A 22,283-nucleotide genomic window follows, 5' to 3' on the forward strand; every position below is an offset into this window, starting at 1 on the left:
GCCCGGCATGCATCTCTGTCCAATTACAATTACTCACCTCTTGATGCAAATCCTCCTCAGACATCTAGTAAAAATATACAAGTTATCAGTTATCACCACTACAAATCCCTAGTTCCCCAAATCTAAAATCAGTGAGGCACTTACATTGCAAGATGCAATTGATGTAGCCGTTGTGGACTTCAAGCAGGAGCTGGCCTCGCCGGGGCACTGGGGCAGCGCCGGCGCACGGGAGGAGCAGGGGCGGCGGCGGGGGGGGGGGGTGAGGGGGTGGCTGCGCGCGGGGGGCCGGGGGGAGCAGGGGCGGCGGCGCGCAGGGGGCAGCGTCGGCGCGCGAGGAGGAGCAGGGGGAGCGGCGCGCGCGGGGGGGGAGGGGGCGGCGGCGCGGGGGGGGAGCAGGGGCGCCGGGCGGCCACGCGGGGGGTGGGGGAGAGGGGTGGTTGCGCGCGGGGGGCTGGGGGAGCAGGGGGCGCCGGGCGGCGCGCGCGGGGGGGGGCGGGGAGGGGGCGGTGGCGCGCGGGGGGGGGGGGGGGGTTTGGGGGAGCAGGGGGCGGCGCGCGGGGAGGATTGGAGGAGCAGGGGGCCTAATGATATTAGAGTTTTTACTTGGGCCAAACTTACATTGGGCCTAATGGGCTGAATTTCGGTTCTTCGGGAGAACCGAGCCCAAGTACCGAATATCCCGAGGAACTTTGGTTCCTTAGATCATGGAACCGAACAGGAACCGAACTTCTTCGGTTCCGGTTCCTTCGGTATCGGTTCTCGGTAACTTCGGATCGGTTCTCGGTTCTCGGGTTTTTTGGCCCAGCCCTAGTAGTGGTAGAGGCGCCTGCTGCCTCGTCCTCGGCTCCCTCGTCGTCCTCGCTCGTCCGCCGCTTGGGGTGCTCCCCTTCGTTCTGAGGTAAGGAACCCCTAGCTTCGCGCGTATGTGTTGAGGGATTTTATTCGCTGGGAGCGGCGCGGTTCAGTTATTTTCCCCGTTCTGATCCACTATTTCATCGCTATTTCTATTGGTTGCGCATGGATCCGTCCAAATTGCAGCAACTGACGTGCCTATGGTGGCGCGATCGCTTGTGGAGTTGTGGCTCTGTACTCCTGCCCGTACTTCCAGGGTTGGCCTGATGCCCTGATAAGCTACACGTGCTTAGTTCGTTTCGTTCCCAACAGCAAGCCGTGCAAAATTTGCATGCTCTGGATCCGTTTCTGTCCCGTTCTTCCCTTTGTTGCTCGGAGGTTGAGAGAAGTTGAATTCTGAGTACTTCTTTCTGGGGTGGATGTTCCACTCCGTCCGCTTTGTTTGCTGCATTGTGTGGGTCATTGGATAGCAAAATTTTCTAAAAAAATTTGAGGATGCATCTGGATCCCAAAAAACTGCATTGAGTCTTATTCTGGACTGTGTTAGGATCCGTTTGGTTGGTAGAATGGATGTAGATCGAATGGCTTGTAGCTGAGCAACGGTGGGACGGAGCGGGTCCAGCACGCGGAACGATATGGCTCGATGAAATCGACCGCACGCGAGCGCTCGTCTCCCTAAACCCTAAACCCTCGTCTCCCACGCGCGCGAGCACCGGTGCCCCTCACCCCCCCACCCCCCGACGCCGCCCGCCTAATCAGACCGCCCCTCCCCTCGGCGCCAACCCCCCCCCCCACCCCCCCCCGCGGCGGGCTCCAGGCGAGCGCGCGCCGCCACCCCCACCCCCCCCCCCACCCGGCGGCGGCTCCAGGCGAGCGCGCGCCGCGCCCCCCCCCCACCGCCCCGGCCCGCTCCAGCCACCCCCCGGCGGCGGCTCCAGGCGACCGCGCGCCGCGCCCCCCGCGGCGGCGGCTCCAGGCGAGCGCCCCCCCCCCCCCCCGCCCCCGGCCCGCTCCAGCCACCCCCCCCCCCCCCCCCCCCCCCCCCCGGCGGGGCAACGGACGCCGCTCGCCTCACCCGCTGGAAGGTCGGTCCGCTCACTCTTCCAGCAAATTCTGTTCGACGTCCCGGAGAGAGGCTACAGCGAGCATCACCTCTTGGATGGAATGCATCACGCGGAGTCGGAGCTCCTGTCTGGTGACCTCTCCCTCACACTCTACAAGATCACGCCGACTACGGGCAAGTGAGAACAACACAAACTGTTTTGGTTCCATCTCCATACCCAATGACCTCATGAGCTGCTGAATGGCAACATCAGTACGCTTCTCGCGAACCTCCCATTGGCTGTCATGCACAGGTGGCTCTGAGCAGGGATCAGCATGGCACGGGTCACCAAACACTCTGTCATGCAACTCTGGCGCAAGCATAAGCAGTGTCTCATGGACATCTTCACCTGCATGAACCGTATCCGAAACGGCGAGGATGGTGGCGTGGTGGACAGCCAGAATCAATCTCCGCCTTGGGAATATCTTCACCTTCAAAATATCTTTTTTTTGCATGGTCAAGAGTATTATAGAAGATTGACTTCTTTCTTTCAATACGAACCTTTCCCGTCTTGAGGCGAAGATGGCGGCCCACAACAAGCTTCTACGAGTGAGACGTGAGATGACGCGGCTCGAGGCCCCTCTGAAGCAGCTCCTGGAGCAGCTTGTCCACCTCCGCGCCCAGCTCGCTCGTCTTCTTGACGTGGATGCCGACATAGAACTCGGCAACCCCGCTGCCCGCCTCGAGCACTTCCAGAGTGCGGAGATGCAGGACATGATGGCGAGGTGGGAGCAGGACCTGGAGCGGGCTCGTGCTGCCGCCACGGCTGCAAGGCGGATATTGATTCTGGTTGTCCACCACGCCACCATCCTCGCCGTTTCGGATACGGTTCATGCAGGTGAAGATGTCCATGAGACACTGCTTATGCTTGCGCCAGAGTTGCATGATAGAGTGTTTGGTGACCCGTGCCATGCTGATCCCTGCTCAGAGCCACCTGTGCATGATAGCCAGTGGGAGGTTCGCGAGAAGCGTATTGATGTTGCCATTCAGCAGCTGATGAGGTCATTGGGTATGGAGATGGAACCAAAACAGTTTGTGTTGTTCTCACTTGCCCGTAGTCGGCGTGATCTTGTAGAGTGTGAGGGGGAGGTCATCAGACAGGAGCTCCGACTCCGTGTGCTGCGCTCCATCCAAGATGTGATGCTCGCTGTTGCCTCTCTTCGGGATGTCGAATAGGATTTGCTGGATCATGTGAGGTACCCCACCTTCCTTGGAAATCAAGGTACTACTGTACCGCTATGCATTTTCACTTGACCTCGGACGTTTAGGTTTTGTTTTACCATTTCTACTTCACGTTCAATCCTCAAATGGTATTTCAACTAAATCCTCTACCCCTGAAGTCATCAGCCAATTGATAATTAATCCAGAGATTGAGTCTTCCTCCCTCTTTATTCGTTGACGCAATGTGTTATAGTACTTCTCGATGCTGCTGCTGTCCTCTGTAATAGCTTCTTTGACCGTTAACATTGGCGTGTGTGACTAATTAGTGTATATGTGAACAGTTGATCCTGAACAAGAGAATTTACCTATGGATATTCCTTTGTACCCGACATATGCTACCTTGTCCGGAAAGGAGCTTGAGCAGGCTGTAGGGCGGCATCACTCACCATCCTTTTGAGTGTGCCCAGGTAACTTTTTATTGCTATTCTCCTTTTTGACATTATCTTACTGAATTGGCAATTAGTAGCTGAGAATTAAAAAGATGATGATCTGTACCCAGATGTTACATGTTGGCAGCCGTCATATGTCAAAGTAATAGTTTGTGCAATCCGAACTACCTTATTACACATCTAACTAGTTTTTAAGTAGTTCACCTTTGTAGAGCGCATTCCAATAATCACAAATCCCAAATCTCAGCAATTGTTGAACTCTACTCATTGTTGCCAACATATAAATTACAAAATATATGTTGCTAGACTACAGCTACATGACATCTATATTCAAATTTGGTAGCCTGCTTGCCTACATCACACCTTTCTGAAAAGGAGATGCATTCATAGTGGAGCAGTCAAATGCTTTTGGCTGGCAAGTTCTGTACTTATGATCTATTACTTCTGGCACAGTTTATCTCAACCAACATTTTATCTCTTGATCCAAGATTTTAACAAACATAAATAAAGATCTCGTAGAGTAGGTACCCTTAGATCCCCAAATTCTGTCCTTAAACAGATACTCTCCTGATTGGCAAAGTATACAAATGATGCCCGTCAAAATATTCCAAAAACAATATGACATTTAATAATTGATTGATTGCTTTCAAATCCCATTTTGGAAATTTAATTACTGGCATCAAATAAATTGCTATACTCGGAAGACATGCTTTGAGTAATGTTGGATTCCAGCATGGAACAGCTTGATTTTGGAAGTAATATTCTATATTTGTTTCCTTCATTAAGTCCCGTGCAAATACCTCCTCCAACCAGCAATCATTTGTTACAACAAGGTTTCTAAAGACAAACAACCTCTTCCTGACTAATGTCCAAACTTATCCCTACACAATTAATTTTCTTGCAAATACTGGAGGAGGTGAAAGTACCTGATTTTGGAACTTGGAAGTATATTCTATATTTGTTTCCTTCATTAAGTCCTGTGCTTTCTCAAACATTCCTTCTACCATCAGCAATGACTCTGCTACTGGTTCTAGACCAGTTTTGGGGTGATGAAGTCTAGTTTGTTCATTACTCTCCCAGTTGTGCTTGTCGGATTTCAGGTCCTTATGTCTGTTCTGGGCAACACATGTGAGATCATGCCACTATTATTTTGAAGTAATTCTGGTTGAGAGCTCTTCTATACTTTTATGTTGTGTATGCATTCTTGCTGAACTTAGCTATACCCAGCCAAACATTGCCATAGTTAAAACCTATTTATCCTTTAATCCCAAGTAGTTTATTTTTTGTCGGGTAAGAGATTCTGTGCACTTAACATGTTTCCTTTTTTTTTCAGATGACACTTTCTTACTACCTCAAAGATGTTGACAAATTAGCTGATAGATGAAGCCATGAGGGAAACTTTGGCAGGGCTGGTCACCACCGTTCTGATATCACCATCTTTTTTTTTCTTTGAGATGCTATAGACTCAGAGCTCGGGTACACAATAATGTGGGTATATCTATTTCTTTGTTCTCATAGTCTGGCATATGTACTGCAAATAAACCTGTTCCAATGGCCAAACAAAAAGAGGGTGTGGACAAGGGAACTGCTAGGAAGATGATCCGGTCTACGGAAGGCTGTGCGAAGAGCATTACTTTCAAGAGGAACAACAAATCAGACGCTGTGCAGCTTCACGATCTGCTGAGTGTAAGAGTAATTCCAAATAGTTCAATGCTCCTTTCGCAGTAAGCATATATGTCAAATGGTTCAAAAGAGCTTGCTAGGACCAGTTAATCAGTGGTTCAGTTTACTCGGCTGCATACTCACACTACTTACTATGTGCAGGACATCCTAGGTAGCATACTATCACGGTTGACATTCAGAGAATCCTCAGGGATGGGCCTTGTTTCTCATATCTGGCGGCGGCTGTGGAGAAGCTGCTGTTGGAAACTGGTCTTCACCAGGGCCACAATGTTCCAACCCAGAAATAAGAGCATCAAACGTACAAGGACCAACTTTGCCATGAGAGTCAACAGTTTCTTGCGGCAGCTACACACTCATTCTCCTCTTGATAAGTTTGTTGTTAAGTTCGGGCTGCGCAGGAAGCACACTTACCATGTCAACAGATGGATTCACTTCTGCTCTGCGTCGCGAGCAAGGCACATCACTATTAATTTCACACCTGGAGTGAAAGATTTTGCCATGGGTCTAGCCAACAGCAAGTACATCTTCCCCCTGAACGTTTTTAGTGGTCCAGACGGCTCCTCTACACATGTCAGATTTCTTCATCTGGGCTATGTCTGTCTGGACACAACCTCCTCTGGTTTCATGGCCTTTGCAAATCTTAAGAAGCTCACTCTGCACAAAATTTCCTTTTTGGGAGGCCTCCAGTGCCTGATGCTGCCAGAATTCAATTCTCTTGAGTGGCTGAGCATCAGCTACTGTTCCTTGCCCAGTTTAAGCACATGCCAACCGGTGCAACGCCTGCGATGTGTTCATTTGCACTACTGCTATCTGAAATAGATTGAGCTGGAAGCTCCAAATCTAACATGTTTGACTTGATCAACCCACCAGTTCCATTTATGCTTGGTGCATCTCTGAAGGTAATGGAAGCCAACATTAAACTGCTCTCCAAGGACACACCTTATGGTGATAATCTGGACTACATTTACACGGAGCTTCCTGCTGCACTGTCTCATGTGCATAAACTCTCCATAACCTCGGCTCTCTGGATTTATGATGAGGTTTGTCTGTTTCTGAAAGCACTTAAGTTCATTCAACTATTACTGACCTTTATTTGCACCTGACATGTTTGTTCCTCATCTCATACTTATTTTGACTCTCATGGTTATATTTCAGCTGCAAGGGTTTGCCAAAACCTCAGCCAGATTCATCAATCTGAGGCATCTGACCATGTATTTGCCTCTTCACGGGGAACTTAAGTCAATTGACGGGATTCTTCGCTTGGCCTACCTCCTGGAGTTGGCCCCAGCTCTAGAAGAATTGGAATTGCATGTGAGTGGCTTACTAACTCTATAATCTCTTATACATTTTCTCAAGGTATGCCTTATCTGTAGTTATTTTTGTAGAGGGATTGCAGCACTAGTGTACCAGGCATATTGTTTATCATCTTTGCTAATTTTGAATTGCCTGAATATTTATTATCCCTCATTATCTAAAACTACATAGTTTAAAATTGCAGTAACATAAAAGTTGTCTGAATGGTTAAAAAAGATTAAAAAAGACAAAAAAAGGAGCAATGTTGCAATCAATTGAACATCGGACACTATCATACTTCATTACTATACGAGCCGAGGTGCCCATGCGTTGCTAGTTTGCTACAAGGTCTCGAATACATGATAGTTTAAAATTGCAGTACCATAAAAATTGTTGAGTGTTGATGTTAGAGTTAAAAGGATAAAAACACACACAAAAAGTAGCAAAGTCACAATCAATTGAAAAAAGGACACTACCATACTTTATTACCTTTCGAGTTGAGGTGCCTATGCATTACTCTGAGATCTTTGAATACATGACTTTTAAATTTAAAAACAATGATGCTTGTTTTACGAGCAGGATGTAAGTCTGTCATAATGAGATTCAACTCTACGGTAATATTAGTCAAGAATACACGCATGCACGCACGATTAATACCATCTAAACTGCCTAAACATTTTGTTTTACAAAAGCAGCACTAATTGACAATATGGAAAGACTACGCGCAAGCCATACTTCTCTTTTGATTATGTCTAGAGAATTCCCTCAGAGTTGATCTGACCACCCAACCAACATTATGCATCTAGAATAATGTTGCCATTTTTTGTAGTGAACAATTAGGCCTTGAGCATTGCGACAAGAAGCCTAACTATTCCTCTTTGACAGTCAGAAAAGTGTTATACCTCGAAGACTATTTGTAATTTTTAAAACTGATGCCAAGAAAACAATGGTGTGGTTGAGGTCATAATAAACACATATTGGTGAGCTCTCAGATAAAACAATTTTTATAACATTCACCGGTGATGTAGACAAAAAACACAAGGAACAACGAACAATGATGTATGGGCCTGTGTCATTGGGCTGGCTGGTTAAGCATGTGGCCAACAGTCATTTGCTGGCATGTGGCCAAAATTGAATAGGTGAGGGGAGTAAACTGGACTTTTCCCCTATAAATAATTGAACTTCTAGCCTTTTAGTGTACCGTTGCCATCGTCTTCTCCAGCCATTCTACAAGCAGAAGCGCTCCTCTATCCAGTTCTGCCCAGATCTATCTTGGCTGTGCCCGCTTCTCTCTCCCGCTAGCCACAGTCCTCATCCTCTCCCGCTTTCTTTTCCCCTCTCTGGCTTCTTCTAATATCACCTTTTCATGGTGGGTGAGGAGCTCGGTCTGGTCAAAGGACCACAGGGGTGCAGCAGCTCCTGCCAAAAGAGCTCAATTCAGCCGGTGGGGACTCTGATTCTGGTGGTTGGGAGACTCAAGTGCTGCCGCTCTTCTTTCTTCTATTATATACTGCTGTTCCATTGGTTTTCATGCTCTCCTCCTATTCCTCTGTTCCTTTGTTTATGTCTCCTGCTGCGAAATCAATGTGGGTGCTGTGAGAGGACAGCGGAGTGGGAGAGGTGCCGCAGCAGGAAGCGCGGTAGGCAGATGAGGAGGATGGCTCGGGGAGGCGTTGGAGTGTGGTAGGAGGGCTGCGGTGTGGTTGCATGGGAGAGGCCAAGGAGGGGCCCTCGCCGCTGCAAGGCAGTACAGTGTGGCGGTCCCACCTGTCAGCACAGCTGTGGTAGAACATACCACCACCACTGTCACTTTTTAAGTAGTGATGATTATTTGGGTAATACAATACAGTTTTATCCATTTTTGAAGCCAATTGGATTTTTTATTGGCAATGATGTTCTGTATGTGAAATGTAAACTGTAAAGTAGCCCAAAATTTCTTGAAGGCACTATGTCCAAATCTAACCTTTGAATGTTCCTTCCTTTTCAAATATAATGTCCAACAAGATAATGGCCATAAGTAGTACTTTCATATGGATGTCAATTGGTATTGTCCCTTTTATGTCAGAAAACCTATATAATGTTAAACTTATTGTTTTTAATCTCAAAGTTTATGACGGCTTCCAAATATCAGTAGTATCCAGTGAGAACTTATAATATATCCATGACAATCACAAAAATTTCTATGCTTAAGCTACGGCTGTGTGCCTTTATTTTGAATTGGGAAACTACAGGATTGTTGAGTGGTTTGATGCTCCCAGCTTCATGATCGGAATGGATTTTTTTTTTTAAAAAAACAGAGGTAATCTGTTGACCAAGCTTATTGTGATGTTAGGGTTACATTGCCAAAGGACACTAGGACTAGGATAGCATGTGTTTCAAAGACAATGCTTCATTAAACCTTTTAAGTATGGTTGATCCCACGTTTCTTGTTTTCATAGGCCTGTTCGTGTTGCTCATTGAGCTACCACTTCCCATATGTATGATGTGATTCTAAACGTGTAGTTTTGTGTTTGCTTCATTTCCCCTTGTTTATTTTTGTGTTCCCACATTCATTATGAAAAATTGATATGATGGATCTCTAAAGAGTCCGGTATCTTTGCATGCAGGTGAACGGCGGTGATGTGTCTTTTTGATGGGCACTCAGACGGAATATGTTACCATACCCACACAATAAGCTCAAGAGGGTCCTTATTTCAGGAGCCTTTGAATGGGAGGGGCTAATGGAGCTGGCATACTACATTCTTCGGAGTGCCAATAGACTCGAATGTATGATCCTAGATCCAATGAGAAGAATTGGGGGTCCTCCGCTGGATGGGTGGATGGTTGATAGAGGTCGGGAGATGATCAAAGAGTTTTTTGAGGGAGAGGAGTTTCGAAGCATTCTTACTATTCTATAAGAATGGTAAGATAGACACAAGATTTTAGTGGTTACAGTAAGTGGCCACGCTTGATATGCCATAGGTTAGACCAGTATGGTCATAAATGTTTATTGTTTTCATTTTCGACCTCAAAAATGGTACACGAAATGTAAATTTGACCATTAGCTTCTGTTGTAATATATTTTAGAAATCCAATAGAGCAATACTGCTACGTACCGGTACTTTTCAAGTCAAATCGAGAGCACATTACAACTTCATGTCAACCTTAACATTTAAAAAGACATTGCTGATAAAACTTTTAGAACTTCTATTACATGTTTGTCCCAACCCAACGGCATGAATATTGAGTAGCTAGACTTGTCTAAATGAGTTTAACTAGGAGTGAGGGAAAGTATAAAGGGTTTGTGTCTGAGATCTCTTAGTTCTTTTCATAGACCTTGCTGTTCTCCCTTGTTTTGTGTCCGAGATCTCTTAGTTCTTTTCAAAGGGGTATTGTCGCCATTGCAATCCTTTGAGTGAGAATAAGTTCAGAATTGAGTTAAAAGTTCTGAAGATGGGTTCATTAGAAGTTGTATAGATGAGGCTTTTAAACAGCCATCCAGGATGTGAGAGACCTACTTGGCGCAGCAGATAAATTACCAAATGGTGCTGTTGAGGTGTATTCTGTACCTAAAGATGCCTCAGTTGACATGTTACCTCCAGCTGAGGGAACAGATGTGCCAGCTCCTTCCAAATTTGAAGATTCATCAACGCCAGATGTCAATGAAGATGGCATTGAGAGAGACACAAATTTGGAAGAGGGCAATACAGAAAGTCTGACAATGTCTGCACAATTTTCTGCTTCTGGTAAAGATAACTCAGACTACACCGAAGTTGCTGCTCATCAGGATGATGGCTCGATAGAGAACAGATGTCTTTCAGTCCAATGGCCTTTCATATGAGCATAACCAAAGTAAGTCAAAATGAAGCTCATTTCAGTTATCTGTATTTGTGCATGTGGTTGGTCAGCTTCTATTATTCTGAAGACTATTTGGTAAATTATTAAGTTGGAAGATAGCTTATTTTATTTATGTGAATGATTTTCTTTCCCTATGGTTATCACACCCCCATTTGGCCACCATGATGCTCAGTTACTTGAAATTTCTTTCTAGAATTCTCCATTCATCTCTGTACGTGTATTTATATATTGCATTGTTGCATGCCATAAGACCCAATTACACATTAATTACTGACCTTCTGTTTTACATCTGCGTGCTAAAATACCAGTGACTGTGGTCTGTGGATCTCTTGAACTGATTGTCATTAGTACTTAACCTTTTGCTGTTGCTCATCAAGTTTCTCATTTTGTATTATCATTTGCCGCTTTGATGGCAGATTTGAATGGAGATATGTCTGCCACTACGAAACAATTTGACCAGTTGACTCTGCACGAGGGACCAAAATCATCTGATGATAATCCGACAGTAATAATCCCTGATCATCTTCAGGTTTCAAATGCTGACTGCGCACACTTGACATTTGATAGTTCTGGAACAATTGATGCATCTTTGACCACAAAACCTCTTGAATGTCATGGTGACGCTGCGACAGTTCCTGATGACCAATCAATGGACCAGACAGATGTCAGGTATGTTTTCTATTTTTTAGTATTCTTCGCCCCCATTTTATTGTGTAGCACTTATAAGCCCTCTTTTTTTCTTTTCAGAATCCACGAGTATGGAAGCAAGGCGACAGCAACACCAGCTGCTGACGAGTATGCTGCTTCTGTGACATACAGCAACCTGGAGAATCTTGATGTTATATCGGTACAACAATCTGAAGTGACAAGAGCCAGTTTCCTGGATGTCATAAACAATACTGGATATAACCTATCATCAACCTCAGATTTTGCAGCTTCAAGTGTAGCGCTGCAAGATTCTGCTTCACACAATTATCTTCAGTAAAACCTACAGTTCCAGAATATTTATCCTCTCTCAAGCTTTATGGTATGTATTCATATTTTGCATTGATATAGCTCATTAAAAAAAGAGAAGTCTACCTGATTCTCCTTTTGCATTTTTTTTCCTGAACACGCAGGAGAGAGAGCTGCCTGCCATTTCATTAAGAAGAAAAAGCGTACCCAGGTGTACATAACACACAACAACAACACACCTTCCTAAAAGAATTCACGCGATATTATTAATTTATTGACAATGCCTGTTTTTCTGTACTAACAACTGTTTTATTACTCTATATCTGCAGCAAATACAAAATGGTCTCCTGCCACCAGCAATCCCGCCACTGCGCGAATTTGATCCAGCGTTCTCACTATTGCTCACTAACCCTCCTATGATGCATGGTACAACGTCGTTGTCCATGTACAACGTCGTTGTCCATGAAGAATGCTGCTGTTTCAACGCAGCCCCAAGAGGCATGGATCATTGAATCATGCCACTTCATCTTCATCTATGCTTAGTGGAGCAGCCATGTATTTCTTGCCAACTTCGTGCATTCTATCTTGTTGGTTTAGGTAACTGCCATTGCTAGCACTAGTCTGCAAAAGTTATGATCTGGAAAAGGGCAGCATATATTCCCCCTTTTTTGGTAGTTGACAAACTAAATTATACAAATGGGCCCAGAGTTTGCTAATGCACCTTTTCATTCTGTTCTATGTCAATAGTTCTATTATTTGAATTGGTGGAACATTAGCAATTTTTGGCAAAATATGAGGAAACAATGCATCAGACTTTGTTATCCTGCTATCTGATTGTTTCCTAATCTTTAAATTTGTCATGGTACCTGTAAATGTGTTAAGAATGTGTGCTAGCATGACAAAGTGAGGTAAGGAACGCCTAGCTTCGCGCGTATGTGTTGAGGGATTTTATTCGCTGGGAGCGGCGCGGTTCAGTTGTTTTCCCTGTTCCGTTCCACTATTTCATCGCTATTTCTATCCGTTGCGCATGGATCCGTCCAAACTGCAGCAACCGACGCGCCTATGGTGGCGGGATCGCTTGTGGAGTTGTGGCTCTGTACTCCTGCACGCAGAACCTTCGTCTGTAGAGAACTACAAGATATGGCCAGCACGCAGAACCTTCGTCTGTACCCAACGGTATAACAAGGCTACTACCGGTAGAAATTGATTCATGATTTTTTTTAATTTGTGTCTATTAAAGTGTCCATTATGCCATATCATACAAGTAACATTTACCTGAAACTTATGTTGTGGATGGAGGGATCTTTTTTTTTTTTGAGGGATGGATGGAGGGATCTTTGCTTCTGGTTTCAGTGATCATGTAACTCCATGAGACTATTATCTTTTTACCTGTCCTGTCCATCAAGTCTTTCAACTATAAATGACAAATCCAATAGCTTGCATGTCAGCAACTTTTGAGTGCATGAATCTAAATGTTGTTACGCTATTTGCACCCGATCGCATTCATCACTTGTTAAGCTCCTGTCTTGAATCACAATATTGCTATTTACTTAAGACCAAGATACTATACTCTGAATGTTTGCAAGCCAATTGGAATTTTGGTTCAATCGAGATGCAAAGTTTGCCAGCATTTCTGTTTTATGCCCCACATGGAACACTTGCAGCCTGAAGTCCTGATCCCATCATTGCCTCCGTTATATACTTCTTTCATATTTTCAGATTACCATATTCTGCTACCTATTTTACACTATGAATCAGGTATTATTAGCCTGCAAGAAACAATCACCTTTACAACATTTTTATATTGACAACCTGATGCTTTGTAGCTACGGACTTACTGTTGATATTTTTTTTCTATTGACACTGGTCCGGCAAAAATCATGCTAGTCCTTTTCTTGTGTGTAGTAGTATCCACAACTTGCTTACACTGATCCTGCCCCCTTTCTCTTGGCATCATCAGAAGCGCAGCATGGCGAAGCTCAAGCCAAAGGCGTTGCTGGCACAAAGCAAAGTGAAGAAGGGCCCTAGCCAAATCAGTGAGAACGCGACGCCCAACAGGGCGGAGAGGTTTTTTTAGAAACCGGGTTTATATTTCATTCCTATTTTGATGATTACAGCCCACAATTTGCAAAGATATTTTTGAAAGATAAAGGAAATACATTCTAATCCTTGTAAGCACCTCCCGGTCTTCCTCGCCACCGGCAGCCGGAGCCCACAACTTCAAGCCGACTTTCTCCCTAGCGAAGAAACACATTTTTTGGACGCCGTCTTGAGCAGCCCATCAAAAACGACATGCATTGTTGATGCTGAACCACCCGGCTGGAGAAGATGGCCGTCTGTTGCGGAACCACGATATGGATGTCTCCGCTGCCTTGGGATCTTGATCACCTGAAGTGATGCAGCGATGCCCAAACTCCTCGTGTTCTTTTCTTTTTACTGAAAATCTAGTATGCCAATTATCAGCTAGTAAAACGTTTGCTTGCATAAACGCAACTAGATTAGCTGCAGGCACCAGGAAGGGGCCGTAGACCAAAACCAAATTCCAACCCAAGAGCGAGAACGAAATCATCTTCTTGTCATCAGTAGTTCGAAACACTACAAAGTGGAGAATACGTACATTGACGAGAACACCCAAAAGACATTTAAGCTGACCCCTACCAGTAGTAGCATGATCTTGTTGCTGCCTTCCTCTAGCTAGCGCCTTTGCTCCGAGAGGTAGAGCCACGCCGGCGGCGAGCGGCGTTCATTCGACGGCATGCAGGTCCTTCAGGTACGTGACCGACCCGTCCCTCATGCACTACTTCCCAATGTCGCGGCACGGCTGGGTCTCCGCCGGGTCATCGGGACTGATACTGATTCATTATGGGGATGCTATCCTCTTCCTCCTGGCAGTGGTCATCGGCGAAGTAGATGCAGTCCGCGTCAACGCCGTGTTCCGCGGCGGCGAACGACCAGGCGCCGCTGCCGCCGACGAACAGGACCTCGCCGTCCAGGCTCTCCAGCACCACCCACGCATCGAACGGCGAGGGGCACCTCTCGGGCTGGACCGTCACGCGGTGGTACGGTACACCTTGAACGAGCAGGTGCGCCGGACGGCGCCGTACGTGCTGGTAGTGCGAGTGCCAGCAGTACCGTTCGACCATGAGCAACCGGCCTCGCAACTCCACGCAGTACTGCCGGTCGAGTCTACACGGCTGGGGCTGGTACGGTCCTTCTTCTTCCTCCGTCATCACTGGACTCGACGAGCTGGTCTACCCGTATCTTCATCCAGGTCGAACACTCGCATCGTGTACGGAGATGCATGTTAGCCAAGGAGACTGGAGCATCCTACGCGTATAGCTAGCTTCCCGTTATAGAAGGTGATGTCTTGGAACCGGTCGTGGATTGTTTCCAACTCCGCCATCCTCGGACGGCGCCAAGAGCTCTGCCCGGGGCGGCAGAAGAAGAGCGAGCCACGGGAACTGCGACGCCGCGGGAGCTGGCGCTCCGCGGCGTGCCACGGCCGGCAGACGGCGCCGAAGCGGTAGAGGTCGGGAGGCGGCCGAGGATAAGGCCCAGGACCTCCGGCGGCGCGTCGGGCCACGAGAGACGCCGCCGCCGCCGCCGCCGCTCCATGGCCATGGGTTGGTTTGCAGTGAGGTGCCGCGGATTGTGAGGGATTTCTCGTCTCGATCAGTGGGGAACTGGGGATGCAGGATTGCCACTATCGGAGACCGGCTCTGTTTTGTAGACCACGCTAGCTAGCGGGCAAGCGCGTTCGGTCCGGTTGCCAACGGCTAGACTAGAGCGCGCGCGTTCGGGTCAGGGAGGGCCCTAGGTGTGAGTGTGACCGACCATACACGGTCTTGTGCCTGGCTGGTGGGTGCCATAACTCCTGCTGCTGAAAGTATTGTCAGGGTGGGTCATCCAAGCACATTCAAGTTTTTTTATGGATTCGGCCCATGAGCTCGTACGTAACCAGTGGTACGGTAGCTAGATTAGCACAGCACGAGCATGGCAATAATGAATTCCTGATTAGTGCAGCCTCAACTCGATTGTCAGCACAGGTGGTAATGTAATTCCATGCATGAGCATTTACGCAAAAAAGAAGGAAGTCAGCTAGGCACCACGAACGAATTCAAGTTGATTACTCTAAAAGTAAAACGAATGCAGTAGTTGCAGCTTTGAGTACCCAAGTCTAACTGAATCACAACTTAACTGTACCCGGCCATGTCGACGGCTTCGTAGACGACCTCCTTCCTTGGACAGCACCTCCAGCGACGCGCCCCTCGTCTCCGGGACGAACAGAGTCGATATCAGCATGCCCAGGAGTTGACGTTGGTGCCGGCCGGCCAGCACGAACAGCTCGTTCCGGGTGCCAATGCCTGCCGCGTTCTCGCCGCCTTCGGCCGGCGCCTCTCTTGGGGAAAAACCCGAACGCCCCGAGAACCGCGTCGGGAAGAGCTCCGCGGGCGCGGCGAACGTCGTGATGTTGGGCCCGGCGTTGGCGAAGAAGAAGCAAGGCCACGTTGTAGAGCGCCATGAAGCCGGCGACGTGCGACGCCCAGTGCTCGTACAGCTCCGCGAGAGCGAGCATGGACAGCGTCATCGCCAGGAATCCGGCCACCTGCAGGCGGCGCCGGCCGACGACGTCGATGAGGGCGACAGACAAGATGTAGCCGGGAACGGCGCCGCAGATCGAGCACGATGAGCCAGCGCCTGCGCGCGGGCGAGGCGGGAGACTTCCTCGACGGCGTCGTCCATGGTCGCCGCGCCCCGCCCGCCGGGGAAGCGGAGACCCACCCGAGCTTGGCGAGAAGGTCCTTCTGATCATGCTCCGACTGTAGTAGGTCACGTCGAGTAGGAACCAAGCGCTCCAGGTTGCCAGGAGCTGGCTGGAGGCCATGCCTGTTCATGAACTGCACCGAGAACAGGCCCCACCTGTCGTCGACGCCGCCTGACAAGCTAAGCCTGCACTTCAGTATACGGTACAAGTCACATCGCTATTTATACAGCGTAGGCCAGGCTTAGCTAATCCATGCAATCAAACATGGGATCATTGCATCACCCCACTTGGTTTGGACTGGCCAGGCTAGAACTTTAGTCCAAATAACAACCAGACAGACCCGTACTTGCATGCCTCTGATGTATGTGTTCAGACAAGCTGCAGTCTTCTAGTAACCACGTGTCGGATTTTGGGTCCGGCAGTCCACAAGCTCCTCTCTGGATGCTGGCGCAGAGCACCCGCGACATGTCGAGCGCCGTGTACCGAATGGCCGCGCTCCATCAGACTCGCCAAACTTGGCACGACACGAAGAAAAGGCATGGCCTCATGGGATCCCGAGAACCTAATGGTCAGTGCCAGGGTTGAGGTCCCGAGAACCATAGTGAAATAGTTCCCAATTGGATTGCTAAATTCCCTGATCTATTGCATCAACCAAAGTGATAACTCAGTCAACAATCCAAGCGAATTCAGCACTTGCAAAGTTGAGTAGCGAGGTTTAACTGAATCATAAGTTTTGAGGTTAACTGAATCACAAGATTTCTGTTACCCAACCCCAACCTGACAGAAACAAGGTTGTCAACTTTTTGCCTTTCAGCGCCTGCAAACCTACAGCAAAATGCCCAGATTTAACATACTCCTCCTAGCAATGCAATAGTAGTAGTATTATGTAGGTGTATCGGGCTGTTGCATTTCAATCAGAATGATTTGACAGTAATTAAGAAACCATGTTACCAGCTTATAGCTAAACAAGATTCATGATACCTAAAACTTAGCAAGAAATTCATGAAGGTTGGCAAAGGGAAACCAGTTGAAAAGTTTCAATATTCCAACTGCGTGCGGCACACATCAGGAGCACAGTGCGCTAAGGATGCGTGACTAAAAACAATGTATCAATCTTTTCCACAACCACTGTGGATGAAGTATAAGTACTGCTGCTGGCTAAGGAATCTTTGCTAGGGACCTGAGCTCTGAGTCTATAGCATCTCAAAGAAAAAAAAAGATGGTGATATCAGAACGGTGGTGACCAGCCCTGCCAAAGTTTCCCTCGTGGCTTCATCTATCGGCTAATTTGTCAACATCTTTGAGGTAGTAAGAAAGTGTCATCTGAAAAAAAAAGAAAACATGTTAAGTGCACGGAATCTCTTACCCGACAAAAAATAAATTACTTGGGATTAAAGGATAAATAGGTTTTAACTATGGCAATGTTTGGTTGGGTATAACTAAGTTCAGCAAGAATGCATACACAACATAAAACTATAGAAGAGCTCTCAACCAGAATTACTTCAAAATAATAGTGGCATGATCTCACATGTGTTGCCCAGAACAGACATAAGGATCTGAAATCGGACAAGCACAACTGGGAGAGTAATGAACAAACTAGACTTCATCACCCCAAAACTGGTCTAGAACCAGTAGCAGAGTCATTGCTGATGGTAGAAGGAGTGTTTGAGAAAGCACAGGACTTAATGAAGGAAACAAATATAGAATATACTTCCAAGTTCCAAAATCAGGTACTTTCACCTCCTCCAGTATTTGCAAGAAAATTAATTGTGGAGGGATAAGTTTGGACATTATTCAGGAAGAGTTTGTTTGTCTTTAGAAACCTTGTTGTAAAAAATGATTGCTGGTTGGAGGAGGTATTTGCACAGGACTTAATGAAGGAAACAAATATAGAATATTACTTCCAAAATCAGGCTGCTCCATGCTGGAATCCAACATTACTCAAAGCATGTCTTCCGAGTATACCAATTTATTTGATGCCAATAATTAAATTTCGAAAATGGGATTTGAAAGCAATCAATCAATTATTAAATGTCATATTGTTTTTGGAATATTTTGACGGGCATCATTTGTATACTTTGCCAATCAGGAGAGTATCTGTTTAAGGATGGAATTTGGGGATCTAAGGGTACCTACTCTACGAGATCTTTATTTATGTTTGTTAAATTCTTGGATCAAGAGATAAAATGTTGGTTGAGATAAACTGTGCCAAAAGTAATAGATCATAAGTACAGAACTTGCCAGCCAAAAGTATTTGACTGCTCCACTATGAATGCATCTCCTTTTCAGAAAGGTGTGATGTAGGCAAGCAGGCTACCAAATTTGAATATAGATGTCATGTAGCTGTAGTCTAGCAACATATATTTTGTAATTTATATGTTGGCAACAATGAGTAGAGTTCAACAATTGCTGAGATTTGGGATTTGTGATCATTGGAATGCGCTCTACAATGGTGAACTACTTAAAAACTAGTTAGATGTGTAATAAGGTAGTTCGGATTGCACAAACTATTACTTTGACATATGACGGCTGCCAACATGTAACATCTGGGTACAGATCATCATCTTTTTAATTCTCAGCTACTAATTGCCAATTCAGTAAGATAATGTCAAAAAGGAGAATAGCAATAAAAAGTTACCTGGGCACACTCAAAAGGATGATGAGTGATGCCGTCCTACAGCCTGCTCAAGCTCCTTTCCGGACAAGGTAGCATATGTAGGGTAGAAAGGAATATCCATAGGTAAATTCTCTTGTTCAGGATCAACTGTTCACATATACACTAATTAGTCACACACGCCAATGTTAACGGACAAAGAAGCTATTACAGAGGACAACAGCAGCATCGAAAAGTACTATAACACATTGCGTCAACGAATAAAGAGGGAGGAAGACTCAATCTCTGGATTAATTATCAATTGGCTGATGACTTCAGGGGTAGAGGATTTAGTTGAAATACCATTTGAGGATTGAACGTGAAGTAGAAATGGTAAAACAAAACCTAAACATCCGAGGTCAAGTGAAAATGCATAGCGGTACAGTAGTAGCTTGATTTCCAAGGAGGGTGGGGTACCTCACATGATCCAGCAAATCCTGTTCGACATCCCGAAGAGAGGCAACAGCGAGCATCACATCTTGGATGGAGCGCAGCACACGGAGTCGGAGCTCCTGTCTGGTGACCTCCCCCTCACACTCTACAAGATCACGCCGACTACGGGCAAGTGAGAACAACACAAACTGTTTTGGTTCCATCTCCATACCTAATGACCTCATGAGCTGCTGAATGGCAACATCAGTACGCTTCTCGCGAACCTCCCACTGGCTATCATGCACAGGTGGCTCTGAGCAGGGATCAGCATGGCACGGGTCACCAAACACTCTTATCATGCAACTTTGGCGCAAGCATAAGCAGTGTGTCATGGACATCTTCGCCTGCATGAACCATATCCAAAACGGCGAGGATGGTGGCGTGGTGGACAGCCAGAATCAATCTCCGCCTTGCAGCCGTGGCGGCAGCACGAGCCCGCTCCAGGTCCTGCTCCCACCTCGCCATCATGTCCTGCATCTCCGCACTCTGGAAGTGCTCGAGGCGGGCAGCGGGGTTGCCGAGTTCTATTTCCGCATCCTTGTCGAGAAGACGAGCGAGCTGGGCGCGGAGGTGGACGAGCTGCTTCAAGAGTTGCTGCAGAGGGGCCTTGACCTGCATCATCTCGCTTCTCACTCCTAGAAGCTTGTTGTAGGCTGCAATCTTCGCCTCAAGATGGGGAAGGTTCGTATTGAAAGAAAGCAAGTTAATCTTCTATAATACTTTTGACCATGCAAGAAAGAAGATATTTTAAAGGTGAAGATATTACCATGGATATAAATATTTATGGAAGGTTCTAGAGTCACTTGTCTTATATGGCTAGTGAAAAAAATATCTAGAAATATTCTAGAATATCTTTTGTTATATGGTAAAGTAGAAAATATCTAGGAAGGTTCTAGAGTAGAGGATACATATCATCACCATATGTGTCGCCATGGTCTATATATATATATATATATATGAGAACCCCCTCTCCCTCCCCTAGTAACCTAAGAGGCAACAACACATACAAGCCACGAGCATTAGAGAGAGTTGGGGTTGTAGTGCTAGGTGAGTATGTGAATGAGTGCTAGGATAGCCACTTAAGAAGTGTTCCACACTCTCGTGTAATATTGTTGTTCATGTAATAAAGTGTTGTTCAAAAGAGTTGGTCTCCCAATCTGCTTCTATAGTTTCTAACTATTTAGTGCATGGATTGTGATCTATCGAAGGTTGGCTTTGCCCCCGGGATCACAAAGGTCCAAGCTTCATCTGAAGGTTGGCTCTGCCACACGGAAGCAAGCTTCATCTGTAGGTTGGCTCTGCCACCCGGGAGCTAGAAGGTCGGCCCTGCAGCCAAAATGGACCAAAAGGCACTAAGTAATTAGAAATTATAAAGCTGTCCACTACAGAGTGAGTGGGTGTTCCTAGGTATAGGTCCACCTTCAAGTGGGTGATTAGTGCCACCCCCGTTTCCAACAGTTCGCGATGCGGAACCTCGCGTCGACCGCGCCCGCGTTGCGGAGGGAAGCCGCATCCCCAAGCGAGAGGTGGGGAAGAACGTAGGACTCGATGATCTCGCGGGGGAGACCCTCCTAGATCAGGTGATGGTAAAACACCGGGGCAGAGTAAACAGCTGTCAATGGTTTCCCCTCTGCCCCGTAGGCAAGGAACTACTCGGACGACGCGAGCTCGAACGGTAGCTCGAACTCGAGCATGGGGAGTGTGAGCTTTCGGTCCTCCAAGAAGGAGGCCTCCAGCGTTGATGGCGTGCGGTGATCGGCGCGACGGTATAGTGGTGGCGTCGCCATAGATGTGGTCGCCGAAGAGGCCGTAACCCTAGGTGGGGGGCAATTGGGGAAGAAAGGGAGGAGACGAGTCTCGGAGAGGAGATACTTCTTTCCCTTTGCTTTTCGGGGACTGCCCCGTTGGTATTTGGGATCTGCTCTGCGCCGCACGCGTGTGCCGCGATCCTGTGTTGTTGGCAGTTACCGAAACCGGAGGCAGCGGTAGTTTGGCAGTCTAATACAGGTGTAAAATCTAGTGCATAGAGAATATGGTTCTTTTGTTTCCAGCTTTGGAATCAACTGATTGGGTAAAGAAAAAAACAACCACCTGTAGATTAGAAAAGCCAGATCGACCTGTAATTAGGAATGGAGTACCTCACATGCGTAAATAGTAAATTTTTGCTGCATTTCAATTGGCCCGAGTTTCACATTTATTGAGTTTGCAGAGCAACATCAAGAGGATGTCAACTATCTCTGGCATCATTGTGAGGATGAGCTTGGTCATAGCATCATGCATAGAATTTTTAAAAACAAAGTATGAAAATTGGAGCACATAGCTTAAATTTCATATCGAATCTCAAATAGATGTGAACTCAATACGCACAAACACATTTCAATCTCAATAAATTGACAAATAGATTTCAATTTCATTACATATAACAGTTTGTAAGCCATCAACCAAAAAAAGGCAGCCACAACGTCGGAACTGGTGCGGGGAGGTGGGGTTGGGGGAGGGGTGTGGCGGCGCAAGACCAAGAATATGATGACATAGAAAGTTATACATGTTCAAGATGCTAGTATAGCATAATACCTTATATTCTATTGGGGATTGCATTGCGCCACCATCGTTTGAGTTTGATCCTTGTGAGTCGTGGATGGACGAGATATCCTACTAGGAGTACTCCTGCATCTCCTTATATACTTCAAGAGAATAGGATTATATGGCAGGTCTGCTAATTAGTTTTTTTTTCCAATTACACGGTACAATTCAGACACTCACAACGCACGTACACTCACATCTATGAACGCACGTACGCAAACCCTACTCTTATTAGCATCTTCGAAGACTGAGCCGGCAAATCCTTGAGATCGACGAAGTCACCATAGGCGCCTCTCTGTCGACGGGAACGTCGCCTACCACTGAAAGCACAACACCTTTTTTGGACTATTCACTCCCACAGGAAGTCGAACCCAGGACCTGAGACGCTACCGAGGCTATTGTAACCACCAAGCTACAATAAATAAAAACTTTAATCGAATTATAATTATATTTGCGCAGTCTAGGTTCCTTATATGGTCGGACTGGCTTAGCCACTAGGCCCTTCGTAAGATCAAGCCT

At 46.6% G+C, this 22,283-nt stretch overlaps 3 pseudogenes; 2 read left to right on the plus strand and 1 right to left on the minus strand.

Moving 5' to 3' along the window:
• Positions 1–2,434: 2,434 nt before the first annotated feature.
• On the plus strand, positions 2,435–5,108 carry LOC112892760 (annotated as a pseudogene).
• Positions 5,109–5,539: 431 nt separating this feature from the next.
• LOC112892761 lies at positions 5,540–11,843 on the plus strand (annotated as a pseudogene).
• A 6,901-nt stretch (positions 11,844–18,744) lies between these two features.
• Positions 18,745–20,968, minus strand: LOC112892763 (annotated as a pseudogene).
• Between the last annotated feature and the right edge of the window lie 1,315 nt (positions 20,969–22,283).

Source organism: Panicum hallii, chromosome 5, assembly GCF_002211085.1.
Source record: "Panicum hallii strain FIL2 chromosome 5, PHallii_v3.1, whole genome shotgun sequence".
Classification (NCBI taxonomy): Eukaryota; Viridiplantae; Streptophyta; class Magnoliopsida; order Poales; family Poaceae; genus Panicum; species Panicum hallii.